This window comes from Schistocerca cancellata, chromosome 2 (genome assembly GCF_023864275.1).
Source record: "Schistocerca cancellata isolate TAMUIC-IGC-003103 chromosome 2, iqSchCanc2.1, whole genome shotgun sequence".
NCBI lineage: Eukaryota > Metazoa > Arthropoda > Insecta > Orthoptera > Acrididae > Schistocerca > Schistocerca cancellata.
Window position 1 is genome coordinate 134,397,602 of NC_064627.1, and position 26,004 is coordinate 134,423,605.

Genomic DNA, 26,004 nt, shown 5'->3' on the forward strand with positions numbered 1-26,004 from the left:
TTGATTTGTCGCTTCTGTTGCAAATGTCAGTGACAAAGGCAGAGCAAATGTTTAGTCGCGCATAAACAACTGCTTAACTGATTTTGGTTGGCTCCCTTTGGACCTGAGGTAGCCTTTGGGATCGGACTCTTGGTCCTATAAATTAAAGGTTTAAGGTATTAGTCTTCTTAATTGGGGAAGCTGTGTGTGTGACTGCTTCAAGTTGAGGAGTGTGCCCACAAGTGTTTAATTTCTTATCACTCTAATACTTAACTATGTAACTGCGTAGGCACAAACCGAGAATACTGTCAGTAACTAACTGCCTGAAGCTTAATGAAAATCTGTGTGCGCTGTGGCAGCAGTGCCGAAAGATTAAACTCACTCTGTTCTCTATGTTAGTGGTGCCACCACTGCAACGTTCTCTATGATAATTCTGCCGCTTTGATGTAACTGCGCTTTGGGTTTTATGTGCTTGTAAGATTTTTACGGTTCTGAAACTATTTGTGCAATACAAATAACTACACCGCGTTTCTCTGGGCATTGAGGGCTGCAAGTACATAATACTGGGTTCAAGTTGTTAACTCAGTAATACTCGGTGACTTCGTTACAGTCAGTTGTTTTTTAAAGGAGAGTAAACTTAAGATTAGTGTCCCCACATTAATAATTGTATTATAGTAAATTTAAATTAAGAATTTAGTTAGTTGCATTATTACAGAATCACAACGATTTGAGAGTGCCTTTTTACGAACCTCTTCAAAATTTTGTTGCCAGTAATGATTTTAATTGTATAAATAAACTCATCGTTAATTTTGGACTTTGTTTAATTGCGAACTAGTACCAAACCGCTCCAAACCTACCTTACCGCACCAAACGTAGATCCCTACCGTATCACTACTATTGCGTTACTCACTTCTGATTTTGTGTTGATAACCCTGTACTGACTTGATTCTTCTGAAACCACGTATCAGTAATTGCCACTGTATTTAATTTCAGTCTACCCTTTTCCCATTTCACGTACCCAATTATGGGTTGTAACATTCCACACTCCGACCGGTAGAAGGCCAGTTTTTATTTTCCGGATAACGACATTCTCTTGAGTAGTCGCCGCCCTTAGATCCGATTGGAGGACGATTTTACCTACGGAATACTTTATTTTTCATAAAGCCATACGTGTATTCTCAGGAAAACATCACAGTTGTAGTTTCTCTTACTTTCAGCCGTTCACCGTACCTGCGAAGCAAGGCCATGTTAAATCACCAATCAGACTCTTGCCCCTGCAACTGCTGAAAAATCTGGTACCCCTCTTGAGGAACCACACGTTAATCTGGCGTTTCCACAAGTACTTCTCCGTTGTGGCTGCACCTACAGTAAGCCATTCTGAATGGCTAAGACACCAATACCTCGCTCAAGCTTCATTAAGGAACGATAAGTGTAGTAAGCGGTTTGCTGTGCATTGTCAACTTGACGCTTTGTTTGAAATTTCTTATATTATGTCTTCAATTCAGTAGCACTGAAGTTATGCAAGGATCCACTGCTTCCCTTGAAATCAATGTAATCTGTGCCGCGCGCAGTTTCATGTTCATTAGGTAGTCGGCCATTTTCATGCACATCCTATAAATTGTGTCGAGCAACCATAACATGCGCAGACACTAACTTCTTGTAACAATTGCGCCTTGTCCCCCCCAAAATATCGGTAGTTTTTCTTATGCAGTGCACCGTCATGCACCTGCGGATTTATTCGAAATCCGTTCACCGAGTGATTAGCACACTGGACTCGCATTCAGGAGGACGACGGTTCAAATGGCTCTGAGCACTATGGGGCTTAACATCTGTGGTCATCAGTCCTCTAGAACTTAGAACTACTTAAACCTAACTAACCTAAGGAGGCAGGATTCGAACCTGCGACTGTAGCGGTCACGCGGTTCCAGACTAAAGCGCCTAGAACCGCACGGCCACACCAGCCGGCTGACGACGGTTCAAACCCGCATCAGGTCATCTGTAATTTTCAATGTTTTCCTAAATCACTTAAGGTAAGTGCAGGGATTGTTCCTTCGGAAGGGCACGAGCTCTTTACTTCACCACATCCTTCCCTAATCCGAGCTTCTGCTCCGTCTCTAATGACCTCGTAGTCAACGGGACGTTAAACACTAATCTGCTTCTTCAAAGTCTGTACATAATCTTTTTTGTTTTTTTGTTTTGTTTTACTAAACTGTGGATGATCTTCGATGTGCGTAATTACATTTAGTACCCGCTCCTTGTCAACGATTGTCCTCTACTTCGTTTCACTTGAGACGGGTTTTGTGGCTCCCTGTCCGACAAGGACGATGAACTACACGGCTCGACACCTGTTTCAATGTCAGTTTCACTTCTTAAGAACTTACAGTCATCATTGTACTCCTGATGTGCGGTGTCCGCACAACCGGGCGTATATGACTACAAACATTCCGTTGACTAAAATTTCGTTTGCTATTTTCTGACTCTCCGGAATTCCTTGGGTCCGTTTCCGACGAAATGTCAACTTCGGCAACTGTTTCTGTAGATATAATGCAATGTTTGCTTTGTTTATCGTTGCCATTGATTTACTTTCTATCAACACCAGTAGCACTGTAGCACTGTTGCGAGATATTCGTCTACTAAGCCGTTCAACTACATTTCTGAGAGTTACTCGTCGACTAAGCAATTCAACTATGCTCCGTAGCCTCAAGCTGTGCTCACCATTGGATACCTCCAGTCCCGTCCCCTATTCCCATTAGCAGCCAATATTATGGTTGCGTGGTAGACAATACGTGTGGCGTCGAATGCCGTAAACATTATTGGCCTTATGCGACCTTGCACTCAATGGGCTCCTTGTGAAATTTCGCCACGCTGCTGTGGTCCGCCAAAGGGTTCCTTGACAGACAGTACGCCTCGTGTTTGCGTCCGCTTTTGTGTACCACTTTGATGTCGCTAACCAGGTGCTTAGCACAAATCCCTCTACAATATGCGTGAGGCTCATCAAAATCCGTTGTTAATAGGCCTGATGGTCACCTTGTAAATGGTATTGTCCTATTAACGGAGTGATTCTGCAAGCATACCAAGACCGATTTTCTTTCACGTAGTTGTCTTGCTGACACAAATGGTCTCTATATCCAGGGGACGCTAAACTCAAATCCTCTTTCGTTCCTTTTTGTATGCTGAACATGAAATGACTCATAATCAGCGTTTTAGTAGTCTGTATCTACACCCACAATCTGCAAACCATTTAAAGTGTATGGCAGACCGTACGTTGCACTGTACCAAGTATAAGGTCTTTTTCCCAATCCATTCATGTATGAAAACCGACAAAAATGACGTGTCTTCTGTCTTCGACGTCCTGCGGGAGCAAAACCTAGGGACTGGACTGCACTCGTGCTCATAAATTAAGAATAATGCTGATACATGGTGAAACAACGCTCAGGTGGGCGGTTTGCGGGTTTAAATCACCTCACGGTACGATCATGCGGTGCATTTGACCTGCGGTCTTCGCACGGTGGCGCTGGTAGCAGTCCACATACGCAGAGGTGTGTCGGTGCACGTCAGAGTACGGTGCAGCGAGTAAGTGTGCAGACGTTTTCAGACGTGCTAATGGTGACTGTGTGTTGAAAATGGCTCTAAGAACACATACTGATGACGTTGTGAGGGGTAGGGTACTAGGGCGACTGGAGGCTGGTCAAACACAGCAGGTCGTAGCACGGGCCCTCCGTGTGATCTCAAGATTATGGCAACGATTCCAGCAGACAGGAAACGTGTCCAGACGCTACAGTACGGGTCGTCCACGGTCTACAGCACGACAAGAAGACCGATATCTCACCATCAGTGCCCGCAGACGGCCACGGAGTACTGCAGGTAGCCTTGCTTTGGGCCTTACCGCAGCCACTGGAACAATTGTCTCCAGACACACAGTCTACAGACGACTGAACAAACATGGTTCATTCGCCCGGAGACCTGCAAGGTGCATTCCACTGACCCCTGGTCACAGGAGAGCCCGTAAAGCCGCGTGTCAAGAACACAGTACATGTTCATTGGAACAGTGGTCCCAGGTTATGTTCACGGACAAGTCCAGGTATATTCTGAACAGTGATTTTCGCCGGGTTTTCATCTGACGTGAACCAGGAAACAGATACTAACCCCTTAATGTCCTTAAAAGGGTCCTGTATCAAGGTCGTGGTTTGATGGTGTGGGGTGGGATCATGATTGATGCACGTACACCCCTGCATGTCTTTGACAGAGCAACTGTAACGGGTCAGGTGTATCGGGACGTCAGTTTGCACCCGTATGTCTCCCATTTCAGTGGTGCAGTGGGTCCCACCTTCCTACTGAAGGATGATAACGTACGGCCCCACCGAGCTGCCATCGTGGAGTAGTACCTTGAAACAGAAGATATCAGGCGAATGGAGAGACCTGCCTGTTCTCCAGACCTAAACCCCATCGAGCACGACTGGGATGCTCTCGATCGTATCGCTGCACGTCTTCAAAACCCTACGACACTTCAGGAACTCCGACAGGCACTGGTGCAAGAATGGGGGGCTATACCCCAGCAGCTGCTCGACCACCAGATCCAGAGTATGCCAACCCGTTGTGCGGCCTGTGTACGTGTGCATGGTGATCATAACCCTTATTAATGTTGAGGTTACATGCGCAGGAAACAGTGGCGTTTTGTAGCACATGTGTTTCGGGACGGTTTTCTCAACTTATGACCAATACCGTGGACTTGCAGATCTGTGTCGTGTGTGTTCCCTATGTGCCTATGCTATTAGCGCCAGTTTTGTGTAGTGCCAGGTTGTGTGGCACCACATTCTGCAATTATCCTTAATTTATGACCATGAGTGTATATTCCTGTATTCCTCACTTAATAGTGGAACTATAGTCATAGTATACGTCTTGTCGTAACCTAGTGCTTGACGAGGTCATATTTTGTTTCATGTTGGTTGCGTCACGTTTCTAAGTCATACATGTGAATTGACAGGAGGGCACACAAAGACCTTCCAATAGACTTAAAACGTATGAAGCCAATGTCACTGTCAGTTGTTTGTCAGAAAACACACAGGCGAGATTATCGTCACTCGCCCTGTTTGCTACGCTGGCCTGATAACGTCAGCTACCGTTATTTCTGATTGTTCCCTCACATCGAAAACGGCAAATAAACAATTTTGTATGGAAATACGTTGCTTACGTTCATATCGGAGACTGTCTAAAACAAGTTTATTTTCGTAGGTGTGACTTCTTGCGTACTGTTGGTTTCACTTCTTTGAAACTATCAAACATCGTACGTTCTTATCAGAATGGTTTACAAGCTGCATTGTTACTTTACGTGAGCTTAGGTCCCAATCACTTGTCAAAAGTGTGCGTGTGGGAAACGAATGACGCAAGGAAGCATCGTATTCCTGTTCCCATACATCTACATTCGTACTCTGCAAACTACTGCGGACTCCTCGCGGATACTATTCCCAATTGCACCACATATTAGCATTTCTCACCGATATACTCTCATATGGGAAAAACTTCAGCGAGCACTCTAATTAATCTAGTCTTGTCTTTCCGATTCCTGTGACAGCAATTTGTAAAGGACTGTAATATTTATTTAGTCACGCGTAATACCTGTTGAAACTTTATAAGTAGGAGTACACTCGCTATTGATACCTGTCTGTCAGTTCAGGTTTGTGAGATTACCTTGATGCTCAGCACTCGAATGAAACTGTGACCAATGTTGCTGCCCTTCTTTGTATACCTACAATACCCCTGTCAGTCGTATTTGGAATGCATGTCACACTTTTGAGCAATATTCCATGACAAATAGCACGAGTATGTTGCAAGCAGTCTCTTTGTAGACTGACTGCACTTAACTGAAGTCTACCATCTGCTTTAACTATCACAGGGCCTACGTAACCAGTCAATTTCATATCAGCACATACCGTTATACCCAGGAGTGAATTTACTGATTACAACTGCAGTTCATCAATACTGTTACAGGATACTACGGCTTCCGTCTTTTGAAGTGAACAGTTTTACATTTATAAACCTTTAAAGCAAGCTGCCGATCTTAGAACCACTTTGAAATCTTATGACTAGCTGCTTTACAAAGTTGTGTAGCTTGTGAACGTCGTTATAAACCACCACATCATCTGCAAAAATTCTGATATTGCCTATCAGTCAGCCATTTACGACGTTAACAGCCAGAGTCCCGCGCCTTTTCCTGGAGCACACATAAAATATCTTTACTTCTGTTGATTACTCTAAATATAAGAAAACATGCCTCATTCTTTCTGCTGAGAAATTCTCAGTCCAGTCACAAATTTTGTTTAGTACCCCGTATGATCACACTTTCGTTAATAAGCATTGGCGTGGTACAAAGGCAAATGTGTTTAGAAAGCCTGGAGATACTGCATCTGTCTGACTACCGTTGAGATACGACTTTCAGGATGCCCTGTGAAAAAGCGCGAGTTCCGTTCCGCTTGACTGATGTTTACGCAATCTGTAATACATTAGTGCAGTATTTGACAGTGTCTGTAAAATTCGCTGTAATGTTTCTTCGGAAATCAATGTTCCTTCGGACATTCATCCATGCATGTCGGCAAGAACATCGCATCAAACGTTACAGACACTGTCAGAAATAAACATTGCACTAATGTATTTACTGGCAAAGCCAAGGCTGTCCGACAAGAAAACTACGTAAGTCTCTGTCCGTGCGGGAATCACAACTTGTGCAAGTGGAAGGGAAAGCAGACACTGGGACATGTGGATTTTAACTTCTGCCCTAGAAACGTGCTCGAATAGCTGAAGCGCACACTCTGTCTGCAGCAGTATCGTGGCACGGACGTCTTTTCCACAGAGTTCGCATTCGTAGTTGTTTGTGTGATACAGCCATCTTCGCGCTAAATTTTCTTAGAGTGAGAATGGCTTATTCCCACCGCAAAAAAAAAAAAAAAAAAAAAAAAATAGAAGTTCAACTTTTCCACAGAATATGCATAATGGAAGGCACTTGAAGTCGAACAGTTTATTAGAGATCAAGCAAAGATTTATTAAGACGATCTTGATCTTGTTAGCATTCACCTGTCTACAGTGGGCGGTTCGGTGTATGTGAAATTGATTATTGACGAAGTGTGTGATACAATTCTGTGTGCAACTTGAAATCTCAAATTTCGTTGTTCAGATGGACACTTCGGGACTTGTTATGCGGATCCATGTATTTGATCTCCCTTTTGAGGTCTCTTAGGAGACGGTGGTATTTGCGTTCTGCCTGTGTGAGAAGATAATTAGCCATAAGGTTGAAAAGCGGTGCAGTTTGCCCGGTTCTCAACGAGTGTGACAGATGCGTATCCTGCTGACCAAACATATGCCGTCCTACTTATATGTTGGTCAGTGCCGTGCCATTATAACTTATGATGGCAAGTTGAAGACGTGATAGATGTGGCTCAGAAAGACAAATCCTTTCCTCCAGTATGCAACACATGATCACCTTCTTCACCTCCTTACTGCTTGGGGGACGAGCACTTCACGACCGCCTCGACGACGGTCCTGCCAATGTTGGTCGACATTCTCCCAAAAGACCTCTGGCTGTGTTCCATGCTAACTCCTACTAATGCACCATTGCAGGCTCTGGTAGTACCTCAGTGTGTAGCAGATGAAACAAGCTTCCTCCTTTTCCCTCTGCTACTTTGCCTCTCTTGTGCATTGTTTAGTGATCTCCGAGAGAGGGAATTAACTTCTAATCTATGATCTTGCCTACTGAGGCTTTCGTACCTGACAATCACAACCCCCAGGCGTCTTTAGACATTGAAGATCGCATGCATTAGCAACAGTTGTTGAAGAGACGTCGCAAACGATGGATCGCACCATCTGATACCTGCCGAACACAGTATAAAGACGACGAGGATCCCTCCTGTCAAGATCACCTCCTAATGGACGATCCCATCCCTCATCAGAGGCACCACCATCGTTGTATCCATCATTTCATGCACCCGGTGCTGCGCCTATGTATGTTGTACAGGAGCTGGGTCACCCCCACCCCTACCCCCCTCTTCCACTGAGGACACAAAAACGCCTCCAGACTTCACAGGTATTCCTTTGGATGCATTGTGTCTATACAATTCTGCGTGGTCTGATGTCGTAGAAGACGATTGCTGCTGATCCAACCAACGATTACTAATCTACTGAGTACTGGATGGTGATGTGCTGCCCATTGGGGCGACACTTCTCTACATTGTTGCTCTTCCTGTGTCAATGAGTTTCCCAGTAGTCAACATTCCGAGACAAGCTTACAGGATTGGCTAAATCAACCCCTGTCAAACTACAATTGTTACACATAACATTTTGGGTGTTTGGCCTCGATGTTGCGCTCCTGCAACAAGTTCGTCTAGATGTATTTCTGGCTATCTATGGCTATAGTGCTTATCTGATGCCGTGTGCTGACAATGGTAGTGGGATGGCTACACTAATAAAAGTTGGCATTGTGGTTGACGAAGTGACTTACATGCCATCGGTTGAGGGTCTTGCTGACCTTCCAAGGTGTCTGAATCATATGTTTTAGCTCCCTTGGGAAAGGCAGGAATGGTCGCGATTGTATTCGGAAGAGGTCGCCACTTTGTGGGCTCTTATTCTTGGTGACGACTTCAGTTGTTCGTTATCCCAGAAGCACCAGCATCTCCGTTTTACCGCATGCCAGGCACTCAAGATGATAGTGCTGGAACTGAACCTCGCCGATATTTGGTATTGCATGCATGGTGATCTGCCTGGCTATACGTTTGTCACTTGCCACTCAGCAAGTCGTGTTGACGGTGTATATGTCTCAGATGACACTGCGTTGTGGCACGTGGAAGATGAATTTTACGCATTACCAGGAGACTGGACTACAGGCAACTCGTAGAAACAACTTGGAACATTTACGACAGACACCTTTCAGCATTTCATTCGGAGCCAGGCCTGGTCTACGTCGATCGATGATTCTGGGCTAGCAGGACAAAGCGGATTAGATTGTGGAAAGGGGCCAAAATAAGTTGCTGTCAGTTGCACTCAATGTACAAACTTTATTTATCAACACACAATATTACAACGACGATGCAAAACACTCAAAACTTAAATCGACCACTCTTAATTAACTTTAGATCGGCTGAAGGCCACACTCCAAATCCCAAGACACAATGCTGAAGCAAGAAATTGAAATGCAAGGTTCTTCTGGAAGTTTCACGCAAAAATATTTTCTAAATCTCCAATCCAAACAGGTTCAAAGGGCTTAGCAATTTCATTTTAATGGAACTTGGCCGGAGGCCACATATTAAGCAATAAGAAGAGTTACAATCAAAAGGAACAAGGCCTTATCTTAAAACATTTCATGCAAAATTCTGCTGAAGGCCCCATACAAAAGCATAACAATCTTATGCCTAAAGGGCAAGACAAGAACAATAATTTAAGAGATATTAAAACTCGGCTGAAGGTCAGACATCAGCAAATAATTTAACGGCTTAAGTCCTAGAAGGAGAGTTTCAATTTTAAAAGGCAGAAGGCCGTATCTTAAAACATTTCATTGAAAATTCGGCTAACGGTCCCTAAAAAGAATAACAATCCTATACCTTAAAGGCAAGACAAGAACATTAATTTAAGAGATATTGATACTCGTCTGAAGGCCACACATTAACCAAATAAGTAAAACCCAAATTGGGTAATTACTATGTAACACAAGGAACGGCGCTCAGGAGTTTCCAAGGGTTGGCCTGAGATTGTAACACTAACGCTTGTTTCGGTGAGACAGGCAGCCTGTCCAACAACTACTTAATCTGAAGGCAATCCAACCGACAGGCAGCCGACCGACCAATCAACAAAATCAGTTCCGCTCGACGCACTCAACAGAAACGACCACAAGATTTCAGTACAACGACACACAGAATATTCGCGCCCACAACCACCAACAACACCTCAGCTTCGAACTACACGCCGCACTGGACAGCAACAACATGACGAGGAAAATACACTGCCGAAAATTACGTAACGACCAGGGCAGGTAACCAAAACGTCAATGGCCAAAAGGCAGAAGATACCGCTGGTCAACTTCAATAACAGGGAATAAATTAAGTTAAATTCCACAGGAAGACAGCTAGAATCTTAGCCGTCTTGAATACACACACGCTGTTGCTCGCGAGAATGTCCCAAAAGCGACAACCAGGATCAGACGAAGAAATGTAAACAGTTGAGGCCCGATAGTAGGAAGTGAGGATCCAACTTTCATGTCCAAGATCGGTGGGCGACGAACTTCGTAGCAGTCGCAAACAGCACCTCACACTCCAACAGTGGGTGCACACTTCCCGCCGCCCCGACCAGAGTATGCGTGAAGTGGCATTGACATACTATTTCACAATACTCCACGGGCTCTAATCAACGAGAGACTGGAATTCAACGGATCATGGTGAAAATAGCTTCACTTTTGAGACGCTGCCTTGAAGGAACAATAGTACATGCGAAATGTAAAGACTGTGTACCAGGAGAACACCCATCCACACACCATATCATCAGAGAGAAACAGCGATTTTGGAGAGCACTGGTTCATACCCTCGATGTGCCAGATGGTCGCCGACTGATATCCCAGATCTTTCTGGATCATTATGAACAATTTTAGTGACAGTGGACCAGGACACCACGCAATCAGTGATGTTCTCGACTGACAGGAACCCCTGACAGGGTGGCTATTGAGATTCATAAAGTGACGATTACTGCTGATGACTTCGCTGATGCTCTCCATAAGGGAGTGGCAAACAAATCCCCGGCGCCATACAGCTTTCCGTTGGAGTTTTACCGCCCATTCCACAACATGGTGGCTTTATGCTGGAGTGAAATCTGTCAAGAACTGATGGGCCCTGACCTTCCTCTTCCGAGTGAATTCGATGAAGGTCTGCTATCCCAGTCCCAAAGCTGCCTGCTAATATGGGAGTTGGACATTATGGGACATTCGCCCTATTAAATTGTGACTTCAAGATTTTTATCCGAATTCTTGCTACCCGTATTGCGCACGTCCTCCCTCAAGTCATTTCTATGGATCAAATGAGTTTTGTAGGTGAAGGCAATATTCAGACAGCGCTCAGCGACTATCATGGAATCCCAGCCCTGGCAGCGACATTCCACATCTGTGGTGCATTAGTGAAGGCGGACTTCAACCACGCCTTTGATTGAGTGATTCATGATGTTACTGAGTCAGTGTTCCGACAGATGGCCTTCCCCCGCACGTTATACCCATTGTCTTTTGACTCCTCCGAGGTAGCATGTCATGGGTGCTGATCAGTGGCTGTTGTGGCGGCTCTGTTCTATCATGCAGTTGGTCTGCCTGTGGTATCTGCTGTTGATGCTTCTTTATGTCTTAAGTAAAGACAAGAATACAGCAGTCCAGCAGTCAGTTGGAATCTCACTGTTTTTTTATTATTCTTGCATATTCAGATTTCAGCTATAAATAGCCATCTTCAGTGTATTTGAGTGAGCACTGGAGCTATTTTCGTCTGAAATCTGGATATGCAAGAATAATAAGTCATTGGGATTACGACTGACTGATGTATTACTATCCTTCCTTATAGTAATAAACACGGATGAACCAAAATATTATGACCACCTGCTTAATAGCTTATTTGTCCGTCTTCAGAAGGAAATACTGAGACGCCATGCTAAACCCACAGGAGAGGACAGGTAGGTTAATTTGTGGAAAGGGGCCAAAATAAGGGGCTGTCAGTTACACACGAACATACAACTTTATTATTTGATCAAACATTACAAAAGCCCCAAATTTTTTTAAACACACAGCTTTAATCTTTGAGACTTTAATTTAAAAAAGGCTGAAAACCAATAACTTAAAACGCAAGGCTCTGAGCACTATGCGACTTAACTTCTGAGGTCATCAGTCGCCTAGAACTTAGAACTAATTAAACCTAACTAACCTAAGGACATCACACACATCCATGCCCGAGGCAGGATTCGAACCTGCGACCGTAGCAGTCGCTCGGCTCCAGACTGTAGCGCCCAGAACCGCACGGCCACTCCGGCCGGCTTAAAACGCAAGCATAATCAGAAATTTAAAAATGCAAGCCTTATCTTACAACAGTTCTTTATTTAGGCTGATGGCCTGAGATTTTCAGAGCAAACAATCTGAATTCAAAATCGACTGAAAGACCAACACTTAAAGCTAAACAACATTACACTTAAAAAAAATAAAACAGAAGGCCTTACGTAAAACAGTTCTTAATTAGGAAAAACAGAAATGTAAAAGGCAAAGCCTTATCCTAAAACAGTTCTTTAGTTACGCCGAAGGTCCAAAGAGTCAGACACTTCTAGAGCAAACAAATTAAATTCTAATTGGCTCAAGGCCTAAGACTTAAAACTCCATAACATTATTTTTTTTAAATACCAAAGGCCTTACGTGAAACAGTTCTTTAAATTAGGCTGAAGGCCTTAAGAGCAAAACAACTCAAACTCAGAATCACCTGATGGCTCAAAACTTAAAATTCAACAACGTTAAGACCGTGCATCCGAACGTTAAGCGTTGAGCGTGCCGAGTTTCTGATGTCATAGCGTGGAATAGCACGTTCGGGAGTCTTTCCGAACGTGCAGAGTAATATCTGGCATGTCAGATATTCTGAGCGTGCGTCTGAGCGTTGACCAATGAGATGGCACAACGCCACCTACGTCACACGCACGCCGTCTCCCTTCAGTATAGAGTTGTGAGGCGCCATATTGGCATTGATTTCAAGCCTATATGTAAATATGCCGTTTCTGAGCACCAGCAAATTGAGAATCACTGGAAAAGCCGTTGTTAGTTGTGTGATTCGTTCTAATAAAATAATGAGAAACATCATATTCGTGGCAAAAGAATTATTGTAACTTGCGTATTATGAGAGTAGGCTATTTGAAGGCATCGACACACTTAAGATCCGCCCAAAACGCATTTTTCTTGGTACAATTTGTTATAATTAAATTTCAATTAGTAACATAATTATCTACGATTAACGTTTTTAACAAGGGTTAATACAATATGATTAAATACAAGGAGCATGTTGTTGGTTTGGTGTAAGGTGGCGCGGTAACTCAGCGTGTTCGGTCAGAGGGTTAGCTGCCCTCTGTAATAAAAAAACTGAGTTAATGGATCACCGACGAACTGAAACGGGAGACTTGCGACGTCCGCACCGAGCAGATAAAACGAACGAAAACGAACAAAGTGAGACAGCAAAAAAAAAAAAAAAAAAAAAAAGTGTAATGAGTAGCTTAACTGTCCAGATAATGAGTTTTTGTGGGGGCGGTGGTTCGCGTCGTACCACTTCTAAATTTTTTTTCCCTAACGTTCGCGTTTTTATTAGGTTCTGATTCTTTATTATTAGTTTAATATAAGTATAGGCTATAATATTTGATGTTATGTAAATATAAGTTCACCTTTTTTGAGGGGTGACGCTGTTCGATTGGCTTAATCTACAGGACAGCTTGCGCTACTTGTATAAAGATATTTTGCTCCTTTTTCTTTTACGCTTCGTAATTCATATGTGACAAAGTTTCTGCTACTGGGTAGGAACAGTGGTCAAGTAAGCCTGGCCTTGAGGTTTTTCTAAATTGTGGGAATAATGAAATAATGTTCATCTTATGCGGAGAAGTATTCCAAATTTGTACCGCACTGTTCGTAATGGAACTTTTATAAGCCTGTGCCCTTACTGATTGGACACGGTACTTTCCTTTTCGTGGACGATGGAGGAAATGTGCGTTTTAATAGAGCTAACGTGGGAATTTCACGCGCGCCCGTTCAGTAAACAGTGTGATATACGAAGTAGAAACATCCCTCAACTGCCGCTGGAGTGCGTTGCGATCGCGTATATCACGTTGGGGCCCACGTACCTTATGCACAAGTCGCATCGTTCCTGAGCGTTCAGCAGCACGTTGAACTTGGCACGCTCAACGTTAACGTTCGACAGCACGGTCCGTGTGCCGACGGCTTTAGGTGAGACAGGCAGTCGCACCAACAATTCACGATCCGACGACAACCCAACCGACCGACAGTCGACGGACCCACCGCCAAGATAACTTCCATTTCATCCGACCAGGCCATAACAGGGAGTTCAACGGAACAACGTAGAAGATATCAACCAATCATACATGGAGCTGTCAAACTACATACCGTGCTGGACAGCAACAACACGATGAGGAAACTACACTGCGTGAAATTTACGTCAGCGGCGAGTGCAAGTAACCGGAATGGTAGCGGCCACAAGGCAGAAGATTCCGATGGTGGACTTCAATTCAAATAACCAAATACAGTGAAACTCCACCGGGCAGTAGCTAGAATTTTCCAACTTGAAAACCACATTGTTGCTCGCAGTAATATCCCAACGACACAACGTGAACAGTCTTGACTTGCTGGTAGATTAAATCAAAACTCAACTTTCGTGTCCAGGGTCGGCGAGCCACGCACCTCGTAGCAATGGGAACAGCACCACACACTCCGAGACCAGGTAGACACCTCCAGCGGCCCTGGCCAAACTACGTCCCGCGGAGAATTCCTCGCTGCTCCACTCCGACCGACCGACGCCCAGGCCCGCAAACGGTGAGACGACCAACCGAACGACCAACCAACGGTCGTCTCGCTCCAGTCTGCCTCTGTCGGACAGTTCATGTGTGTCGCCAGTGGTCGGCGAGAACTGGCTGTTGGCGCCTCACCGGCGCTCCGGCCCCGACTTCCCTGCTGCTGCGCCCCGACTGCACTGCTGGTCCGTCTCCAGCTGACTGCCAGACACACGACGACCCGGAAATACTATCGGTCGCTCCAGAGATGGTACAACAGTGCGCTTATCGATACCCGCTGCTGCTGCCGCTCACGGGCAAGTAAGTCAGGAAGTTAGGGACGCAGGTAAATGGAATAAGGAAACAAGGCGGCAGTACCGTAATAGAAGATGACAAACAATAAACGGCATGGACACGAGCTGTGCACGGCTCTGATACATCACTGATTCTGCGTACCAGAGATTCGACAGTTTGTTGGTAGGTCTGTGGTGGTGCATGGCATTAGATGTCTACGGACAGGTTATGTAATTCGCGTAAGTAACGGGCCGCTGATTTGCGTACGCGGTAATGGCTCCCGATAGCGACACACATGGGTTGCATAGGATTTACATTAGGTGAATTGCTCTTCGAACCGCTGTAGCATGGTTGTGGCTCCGAGACACTGACATCTATGTTGCTGAAAGATTACATCACCGTTGGGGCCATGCGTGGTAGCCGCGCGGTTTAGGGCGCCTTCTCGCGGACGGTGCGCTCCCCCTCCCCCCCCCCCCTCCGTTGGAGGTTCGAGTCCTTCCTTGGACATGGGTGTGTGTGTTGTCCATAGCGTAGGGACCGATGACCTCAACAGTTTGGTCCCGTAAGACCTTACCGCAAATTTCCAAATTTTGCCGTCGGGTAAGACGTCAAGCATGAAGATATGCACAGCCTGTCTTCCATACTACCACAGGTCCCACGCAAGCGTAGGAGAATGTCTCCCGTAACGTAATACTGTTCCCAACAGCCTGCGTCCGTGGCACGCGGCACGTTTCCGAGCCACCGTTCACCTCGCTTACGGCCTGTGTGGAGACGACCATCGACCTTGTGTACGAAGAGCCGATACGTTTCCAGTGATCGACCTCCGAATCTCGATGGTCCCGTGCCCACTGCATTCGTAATTGGCGACGTCGTTGGGTCAGCGTGTGTACACGTAGGGGTGGTCTGCTACGGAGTTCCATGTTCAACAATGTTCGGTGAATGGTGTGCGCTGAAATACTTGTACATGCGCCACCACTGTGCTCTTTCGACAGAGATGCTGCAGATCACCATCTGTCCCGCTTTAGAGAGCAAACAAGGTTCCAAACCCTAATTTCTGTGAAGAGTCGTGAACGTCCAACTATTTAGCGCCTAGTGGTTGTTTCACTGTCCTTCCACCTCTTTCCGTCTACGCTCACAACAGTGGTAAGTGAACATTCGACCAGCTTCTCCATTTTCAAAATACTCGTTCACAGGCTCTTCATAATAATAATCTGCCCTTTGTGAAAGTTGCTTGTCTCAATGGAAATCCCCATTTGTGGGCAATACCTTCGCTGTGGTGATCCCCCATCCGTGTCTGCTCCAGTTACATACCGAGTCACCTGTCCGCGTGCCATCATGCTACATCCAACGTCGCGGTCATAAGGTTTGGGTTATCAGTGAACAGTCACTGCGCACAAACGGTTCCGTATGGAGGCAATGTTGATACCGTCGCCCCCGAGTCGCTGTTACACGGTTTGCAGAGCCATCTGACTGGCATCACAAAACGGCAGTGAATTTTCATCTGTCGTGCGAATGCAGATGATTTGGTGTTTTGGTTCGATTGGGGGATGAAGTGCCGATGGCACTGGAATTGATCATACAGTATAGGACTGCTGCGGGCATCCGTGTGAATCTGATGATGGTAGGTATTATCCTCTTTGGCAGAGGTCTTCCGGCAGTGAGGGTGGTCCCACTGCCATTAATGGACAACCTAAAATGTTTTGGGATCACCTTCACACGTGACGTGCAGCAAACAGTCTCAGTTAAGAATTTTTAGCATATTATAGCCCCGTCAGCAACTGTGATGGACTAATATATATAACCAAAGTCCACCCCGGTATCATTTCCTGATGCCGGGGTGGACTTCAGTTAAGTAGTTTTAATTCGACATGGTACCACGGTGCTGTAGGTTTTAATTTTTAATGTTGACTGTGCCTTACACTGGCATGTTATAGTAATTTTATGCTTCTGAAGAAGGCTAGATTATTCTAGCCGAAACCTGGGTAAAGATCAAAAAATCGTCGCAACTCAGGCAAATTTTTCAATATATTAGCCTAACTATAAACACGTCTTTCAAGCAATCCACACGAACATTCATATCAATCTTCTGAGGGCATTATACATGATGGTTTACTTTATCTATGCCTACCTAGCTTCGCGACTGCCCCATTTGGAACAAATTTTAGCAATGCCGAAGCAATGGCACAAAGACTGCTGGTGGCGTTTGGCTACTTTGTAAGCGCGGGTCATATCATCAGAGTGCGCTAAGACACACTAACTCTTTCTCTTCAGCAAGGTGGAGTTGGTCTTATCAACGTCCGTGCAAGAGCGGCAGCCATTTATGTAAGTACAATGATTAAATTATGGAACCAACACCAGATTGAATTAATGGGAACCCTCATACATGAACTGGCCCCTACCCCCACGCCCCTACCCACCCGTTACAGTAGCGCCTATTTGTACCTCCCTCCAACACATCACGACCAACTTCGTCGTATGCAGTTATGTCCATGCATACTTGCTCCGTTCCAGGAGTCCTGCAGCGGGTAAAGATTGTCGCCTAGTGATAAAAGATCATGCCCGGAATATGATAGAAATCTGGCATCCTGCTTTTAGTGCACCATATCCTCATCGACACGAATGCTCGTACGACCGGATATCTGAAAATGAAAATATATGACACAACTTCACCTACATGCAACCCTTATCACGAACAATTCGAGATACCTCAATACTATGTCAATTTTTTGGGTAGTGTCTTCTTGGATCCGTTCCGCAAGTGTGCCGTCCCGATTGTGAGAAAATGACTTCAATTTTGAATGTGCACTTGACGGACATGGACCAGTGTACCGGCGAAATAGAATAGTCTGCGAGAAGACGTGCCCGGAACACACCAGATGGACTGAGTGCATGTACCTACATGGCGGCGTAGGGATGCCATTTTATTTGTTCCACCGGGAGGGTGTTCTTAATTCCATTTCTGTTTTGGATGCTAATTGCACATCGCTGTGTACATAAAAACAGAAAAATGGTAACTGCTACAGTGAGTTGGGAAAATCGGGTTCGAGTCCTGGGTCTGCACAAATTTTGTTTCCAGTAACTTGTACACCTGCATTCGCCTTTTACGAATACATTTCGTGGTTTACGCAATGCTTGCTGGATGCCAAAGATATTTGTCGATACTGTTGTGGCTCTCTTTTGCTACCATTCTTTTAGGCACCTGTGACCTGTGCTTCTTCCTCCCAACCACTGAACACAGCTTTTTGTCGACAGTGTTTGTGGTTCAGAGAGGAGCCAAAGCAGCTGCAAATTGTGTATAAAATCTGGCACGGATTCCATCTTTGATTAGTTTTAGTGATTTCAGCTGCTCTTCAACCCCACTGTCACTTAATATTTGCATCACTCGCTTTTTTTAAAGTTACAAGAATTAAATTCCTGGATTTTCCTCTGCAAAGGTACATTTAAAACCTGAGTTCAGCAGGTTCTCTTGTCGTTATGTCGAGTAATCGGGTCGTTCTCGCACAATTTTTCGACGGCGTGACTTGCTCTCTCCGACAAATAATTCTTGATACCAAGTATAATGAAGCGAACAACCGGCAGAAGACTTGATCATTCGACACGTCAAAATATCGCCGGAAAATCCTGAGGAACTCCACATGTTCTTGTGCTTTACTACCTTCAAGTGAAGTTCGTGCGTCATGTATGAATGTCTGGACTCTAACTTTAATGCTATTGAAACTCCTTACATATGATCAGAATTTTTTGCTTTATGTGAGCAATGTTTCTATAAGATTCAGCTAAGGTAGTCGTTGAATACTTCACTCATTGCCCTAATGGCATCCAAAGACGTTTCATCTAGTATCTATCTATAACATTATTCTTTGTTTTACACCTATTGTGCAGTAGTCACTATTACTTGAAATTTTTTCTACAGACGCTGTATACCGTGGATAGCCCGTTCTATTGTGAACTGTTCTATGTGGCATATATCTGTCCATCGCTTGTTCAACTACGCTTCTAAACCTGAGCCACAACACAGCCGTGAGATATGATGTTAATGCCTGTGTATCTTTTTTACTGGACACGTAAAGCTTACTGTTTCCTTTAGCTGAGCTTTGTAACCATTGCTGCAAGAACTGTTGCCAGATTCAGTCCAGAAAAGATAGGTATATTTGTCACTATTAGATCAAAAATATTTCCGTCATGAATAGGCTTCCAAACCAACTGTTCAAATTGTCCTTGAAGTTCACTAAACATCGATCTATTCTGCTCATATTTCTGCGTACTTCTAAAAAAAATATATGTATTCCTGTGACTTTCGGCCTGAAAATATTACTTGTGAAATAGTAGGCTGCGGATTTTAAAACGAGTTGTCTTAATTTCAAATCAAGTGTGTTACCCATTGTTTCATATAACCCGCAGTAGCGTGAAAGAATATAGACAAGACAGTCAAAGAGAATGTTTTACCATTGTCATTATTGTCAGATTTTTACATAGTTATTCATGTATGATAAGCACGGACAAACTTAAGTTGGCTGATGGGCATCATTTGTTCTCCTTCAAAAAAGTTTCTTTTGTGTTCTTCTGTCTCATAACGCCTAATTCCAGAAGAACGTTTCTCTCGAATTAAATTACCCAGTTTATCTTCACTTTTACTGGAAAGGAAACGAGAATTTTTTTTTTAATTCTGACTAAGCCGTCTGTCACTGAGACCTTTACAGAATTTGATATAATTCCTGGGATTTTTTTTTTTTTTTTCGCCTACCTTCCCTTGTGATGGTTGAGGTTTAATTACGATGCAGTAATTTCTGATCTTACGTTCAAAGCGTATTTACATTTTTGTTTATAAGCTAAACTTAACTCCGTCCGAACAGGCTTTGGAAGACCCAACAGTACCGACCGGCCGCCGTGTCATCCTCAGCCCACGGGAGTCATTGAATGCGGATATGGAGGGGTATGTCGTCAGCAGACCGCTCTCGTGGCCGTATTTCAGTTTCCGAGACCGGAGCCGCTACTTCTCAATCAAGTAGCTCCTCAGTTTGCCTCACAAGGGCTGAGTACACCCCGCTTGCCAACAGCGCTTGGCTCACCGGATGGTCACCCATCCAAGTGCTAGCCCAGACCGACTGCGCTTAACTTCGGTGATCTGACGGGTACCGGTGTTACCACTGCCGTAAGGCCGTTGGACATTTTTGTTTACAGTGTAGGTAATTTTCAAAATTACGTATTTTCTCTGTACTGGCTTCCCGGTTGACTCTTGGAGATTGTATGATTTCCCTTAGGTGTTTGAATTTGGATCCTGTTTTGCCGAAGTGAGATACCAGCGACTGAAATTCGAGCTATCTTCAAGATATATCAATATTTAATGTTTTTGTGTATTAAATTTGGAGCTTAGTTTCGACTGCAATTTGTTTTGTAAGGGAGTGGACCCCTCATTGCTTCCTGTTGCAGAAGGTAGCGAAGCCAGACAGTGGAGTATAAATTTTTGTCTCACGAAATCTTTCAACGATTATTGCTTTCACCACTTCCTCCAAGCCAGACAGTGGAGTATAAATTTTTGTCTCACGAAATCTTCCAACGATTATTGCTTTCACCACTTCCTCCAAGCGTTTGTTGACCTTTAGCAGTCAGCACTGAACAAAACGCGGTAGGGCGGTCTCCCTTTCGCACTCGTTTGATAATGTCAAAAAGTTTCGATATCTTACTAAGACAACTCACTTATGTACTTACGCTAGTAGATGGATGTTGAATCAAATCATCGTTTTCCTGTGTATTTTACTTAAAATACGTAAAATGGTACTTCTTTTGACAATACGCTTTTTAAAATTTTGTTAGAACCAATATTACCATTATTACGTTCAGTATAGTAGCAGAAGGATGTGTGCAATTCTATTTTAATATGACCTCTCACCATACTGGTGTAAGAAGCATCACATATTTTTAAATCAGAATCTTCCAAATAATTGGATGAGACGTACTGGACAGACGATCCAGTGTTCTGGTGTTGGCCACCGACATGAAATAAAATCGTTATAACTTCTGAACGGTTTGCGTTAGGACGTTGAAACTACGTGGTTAGCCGCGGGGCATGATAGGAATTAGTGTGCGCATGTGCACGCGCCTTGTTGTTGTCGGCGACTTTCAAAAAATGGTTCAAATGGCTCTGAGCACTATGGGACTTAACATCTGAGGTCATCAGTCCCCTACACTTCGAATTACTTAAACCAAACTAACCTAAGGACATCACACACATCCATGCCCGAGGCAGGATTCTAACCTACGACCGTAGCAGCAGTGCGGTTCCGAACTGAAGCGCCTAGAACTGCTCGGCCACATCGGCCGGCGGCGATATTCATTTGGATGGGTTCGTCAATAAGCAAAACAGGTGCATTTGGATGAGTCCACATTTCGCTATCGAGAAGTCTCTTTACCCTCAACAGGTGACCGTGTGACGTGCAATGTCCAGTCACGGAATAATCGGGGCGGTATTCCTTGATGGCACAGTGTCTATCGAACGGTACGTGAGGGTTTTGGAAGATGATTTTATCCCCATTATCCAAAATGACCCTCATTTCGAAAATGTGCGGCTCATGCAAGGCGGAGCTCGACCCCATCGAAGCAGGAGGGTGTTTGACGTCCTGAAGGAGCACTTTGGGAACCCCACCCAAGGGCCACTGGCATGGTTATCGACTGGCCGCCATACTCTCCGTATTTGAATACATGTGACTCCTTTTTGTTGGGCTACATTAAAGACAAAGTGTAGAGCAATAACCCCGGAACCATTGCTGAGCCCAAAACTGCCAATAAGAAGGTCGCTATTCGTCTGCGCCACATCATCGCTAATGATGGCAGGCATACCAATCATGTCATAACCTAAATCTAAATACCTGTAGTGACGTTAACATGTTGAATAAAGTTTGTGCATGTCGATATGAAACGTCCCCTTAGAAAAATGTATGAATCATTGTGCTGGTAAACCCCTTACGTTATTTGGTTTTCAAACAGCTGACCAAAACTGAACGTACTCAGACGTTTCTCTCATTACTTATTCTAATCATCACTAAACTGACACACAAAATTTTTAGCGCAACGCAATCTGACTTCCAATAATCCCTATAAAAGAATGACCCTGACTAACAACAACCTATACCTTTCATGAATCACTTACCTCACAAAAATCGTCATTACTCGAACTACTGCAATACAGCGAGCGCCAATACTGTCAACTACATAAAAGATTCTAGCTACTGAAGTCACTTACTACTGAAAGGCATAGTTAGCAAATGAAAGATTTTGATAAAGAACAAACAATGTATTTACCTTAATAGTGTTCATGACATCCAGTCTTACAAATTTACTGTCTCTGATGTACACACGTCCAGATCATCCGCTCTCAAAACTCCACCATCTCTCTCCCCACATCCACCACTGCTGGCGGCTCACCTCCAACTGTGCAGCGCTACGCGCTGTTCACATCCAACTGCCCAACACTAACTACAATGGCAAATATTCCAACAACGCTAACCAGCCACAGGCTGCGCACAGCACTGTCAGTGATATTCATACAGAGCGCTACGTGGCGTTACCAACATAAAAACCCAAACAGTCCACTTACAAACTGCCATCCTGTAGATCTCCGGCCTGACATACAAGGATTTCTTTTTACGGAGTTCCATGAAACATCTAGTGTATGGTCGGCTGTGCTGAAAACAAAACTCTAAATGTCCATTTCTATCCACTCGCGGCCTGAAATAAATTACCTCTTAGGGTCCTATCCGTGTGGCCAAGGAGAGCCATACACCATATGATCAAAACTATCCAGACGCTCCTATGTAAATCGGAACTGCCCACTAACTGCCACGAGAGATCCTCGTAGACCAGCCAGCATAAGAGTATTGTGTTATCAGTGGAGACGTAATACACTACTGGCTATTAAAATTGCTACACCAAGAACAAATACAGATGATAAACGGGTATTCATTGGCCAAAGATATTATACTAGAACTAACATGTGATTACATTTTCACGCAATTTGGGTGCATAGAACCTGAGAAATCAGTACCCAGAACAACCGCCTCTGGTCGTAATAACAGCTTTGATACGCCTGGGCATTGAGTCAAACAGAGCATGGATGGCGTGTACAGGTACAGCTACCCATGCAGCTTCAACACGATACCACAGTTCATCAAGAGTAGTGACTGGCGTATTGTGATGAGCCAGTTGCTCGGCCACCATTGACCAGACGTTTTCAGTTGGTGAGAGATCTGGAGAATGTGCTGGCCAGGCCAGCAGTCGAACATTTTCCGTATTCAGAAAGGCCCGTACAGGACTTGCAACATGCGGTCGTGCATTATCCTGCTGAAATGTAGGGATTCGCAGGGATCGAATGAAGGATAGAGCCACGGGTCGTAACACATCTGATATGTAGCGTCCACTGTTCAAACTGCCGTCACTGCGAACAAGAGGTGACCCAGACGTGTAAGCAATGGCAGTCCATACCATCACGCCGGGTGATATGCCAGTATGGCGATGACGAATACACGCTTCCAATGTGCGTTCACCGCGATGTCGCCAAACACGGATGAGACCATCATGATGCTGTAAACAGAACCTGGATTCATCCAAAAAAATGACGTTTTGCCATTCGTGCACCCAGGTTCGTCGTTGAGTACACCATCGCAGGCGGTGTTGTCTTGCAAACGTCCCCATCTGTTGACTCAAGGATCGAGACGTGGCTGCACGATCTGTTACAACCATGCGAATAAGATGCCTGTCATCTCGACTGCTAGTGATACGAGGCCGTTGGTATCCAGCACTGCGTTCCGTATTACCCTCTTGAACCCACAGATTCCATATTCTGCTAACAGTCATTGGATCTCGACCAACGCGAGCAGCAGTGTCGCGATACGATAAACCGCAATCGCGATAGGCTACAATCCGATCTTTATGAAAGTCGGAAACATAATGGTACGCATTTCTCATCCTTATACGAGGCATCACAACAACGTTTCACCAGGCAACGCCGGTGAACTGCTGTTTGTGTATGAGAAATCGGTTTGAAACTTCTCTAATGTCAGCACGTTGTAGGTGTCGCCACCGGCGCCAACCTTATGTGAATGTTCTGAAAAGCTAATCATTTGCATGTCACAGCATCATCCTACTGTCGGTTAAATTTCGCGTCTGTAGCACGTCATCTTCGTGGTGTAGCAATTGTAATGGCCAGTAGTGTAATAACGGAATGGCTAGGTCAGGATAGATTAGTGACTTCGAACATGGGCTCATCATTAAATGTCACCTGAGTAGCAAATCCATCACGGACGTTTGGACACTTGTGAAACTGAGTTGGTGGTGTGATTGTGTACTGAAACTCGAAGCAACAACCGCAGCTAAACCAGAATGATACAGACCTCGTTTACTCACGGAACGGATCGTCGAGCATTGCGGAGAGCGGTTGTAAAAAATCGCATCAAATCAGCGGAAGGGATCAGTCGTAAGTTCCAGAGTCGTACCAGCAGTCTAGCCAACACAATGACTCCGCATTGAGAGTCAATACAATTGGCGCACAACGGTCGAGCAGCTCCTTACAAGACGCACATCTCTGAAGTTCTTGAGGTGCTGCAAAGAGTGGCGCCACTGAAAAGTGGATGACGATTTAATTGCAGTGGTGACTCGCGCTGTACCCTGCCGCAGTCCGATGGACATGTTTGGGTTTGGCAAATGCCTGGAGAACATTACGTGCCATAGTGTGTAGTGCGGAGGAAGTGAAGTATGGACGATGTGATGTCAAGCTGTGGCGATGTGTTTTGTTGTTAGAGCGTATTGTGCTTAAAAAAACAATAAAAGCAGAAGGATAAGAACACATGTTACAGCTTTGTGTACTGCGTGCTGGCGGTGGTTTGTGGGGAATAACATCTTGGAGTGGCCTGCCCAGAGTCCCCTCCTTAACCCAGTGTCATACCCCCATGTGGTGGCTTGCGGAGTCTGTATGTAGGCACAGACGCAGGCGTAAATAGATGTGTTACTTCATCGACCTCGGTCCAGACCCCAGCGTCCGACTTCATGACCTTGTCGTTTCAGCTCTTGAGGAAGAACAGGCTGCCATTCCTCCACAGACACTCAGGCACCTTCAGAACGAGATTTTCACTGCAGTGGAGTGTACGCTGATTTGAAACTTCCTGGCAGATTAAAACTGTGTGCCGGACCGAGACTCGAACTCGGGACCTTTGCCTTTCGCGGGCAAGTGATAGAGCACTTGCACGCGAAAGGCAAAGGTCCCGAGTTCGAGTCTCGGTCCGGCACACAGCTTTAATCTGCCAGGAAGTTTCACTCAGGCACCTTGTTGAAAGTTTAGCCAGCGAAGTTGAAGCCGTCATATAGCCAAGTGGTGGACAGGCTCAGCCTATCTGCTGAGTTGGGGATAGGAGTTCCATGGAGCGGGCAACTCCATGAAATTTAAGAACTCGAAATATCAAAGATAATAAATGTATCGTAGTTAATTATCAAGTTGAATGTGGGATCTGTTGTGTCCATAGTTCAGAGAGACAGTCACGGTTGAGAAACTGCGACGTAGTCGTGAATAAAAACAATGATCCAGAAAGCGTCGAATTTGTTTCTTTTAATGTAGTATTATCACAAAAACTGGCTTCAGGCTACCTCTGACCGAAATCAATAGTCTCAAGCCGCTTTTTTCGCGATCATAAATTGGAATATAAGAAAGAAATACTAGAATAATTTAGAACGAAAATAAAGTAACAAAAAATTGAACTTGATTTTATATTTCTTTCCTAACCAATTCTGCGGATAACCACCTCATTCCTTACCTTATCAGCCCACCTAATTTTCGACATCCTTCTGCAACACCACTTCTGAGATGCTTCTATTCTCTTATTTCCCGTTTTACCACAGTTCATATCACTCTATTATGGAACGCTGGCCTCCAAACCTACACTCTCACAGATTTCTTCCTCAAATTAAGCCCTACTAGTAGACTTCTCTTGGCCAGGGATGTCCTTTTGAGCCCTGCTATTCTACTTTTGATGTCCTTCTTCCTTCGTCCTTCGTTTGTTATTTTGCTGCCTAGGTAGCAGAATTCCGTAATTTCATCTACTTCGTGATCACCAATCCCGATGTTACGTTTCTCTCTGTTCTCATTTCTGCTACTTCTCATTACTTTTGGGTTTCTTCGATTTTTTTTTCTCATCCATATTCTTGTAGTGATACCTC

At 44.6% G+C, this 26,004-nt stretch overlaps 1 pseudogene; it reads right to left on the bottom strand.

Annotated features, from left to right (window-relative positions):
* Window positions 1–19,850: 19,850 nt before the first annotated feature.
* On the bottom strand, window positions 19,851–19,968 carry LOC126163394 (5S ribosomal RNA; annotated as a pseudogene).
* Window positions 19,969–26,004: the final 6,036 nt, after the last annotated feature.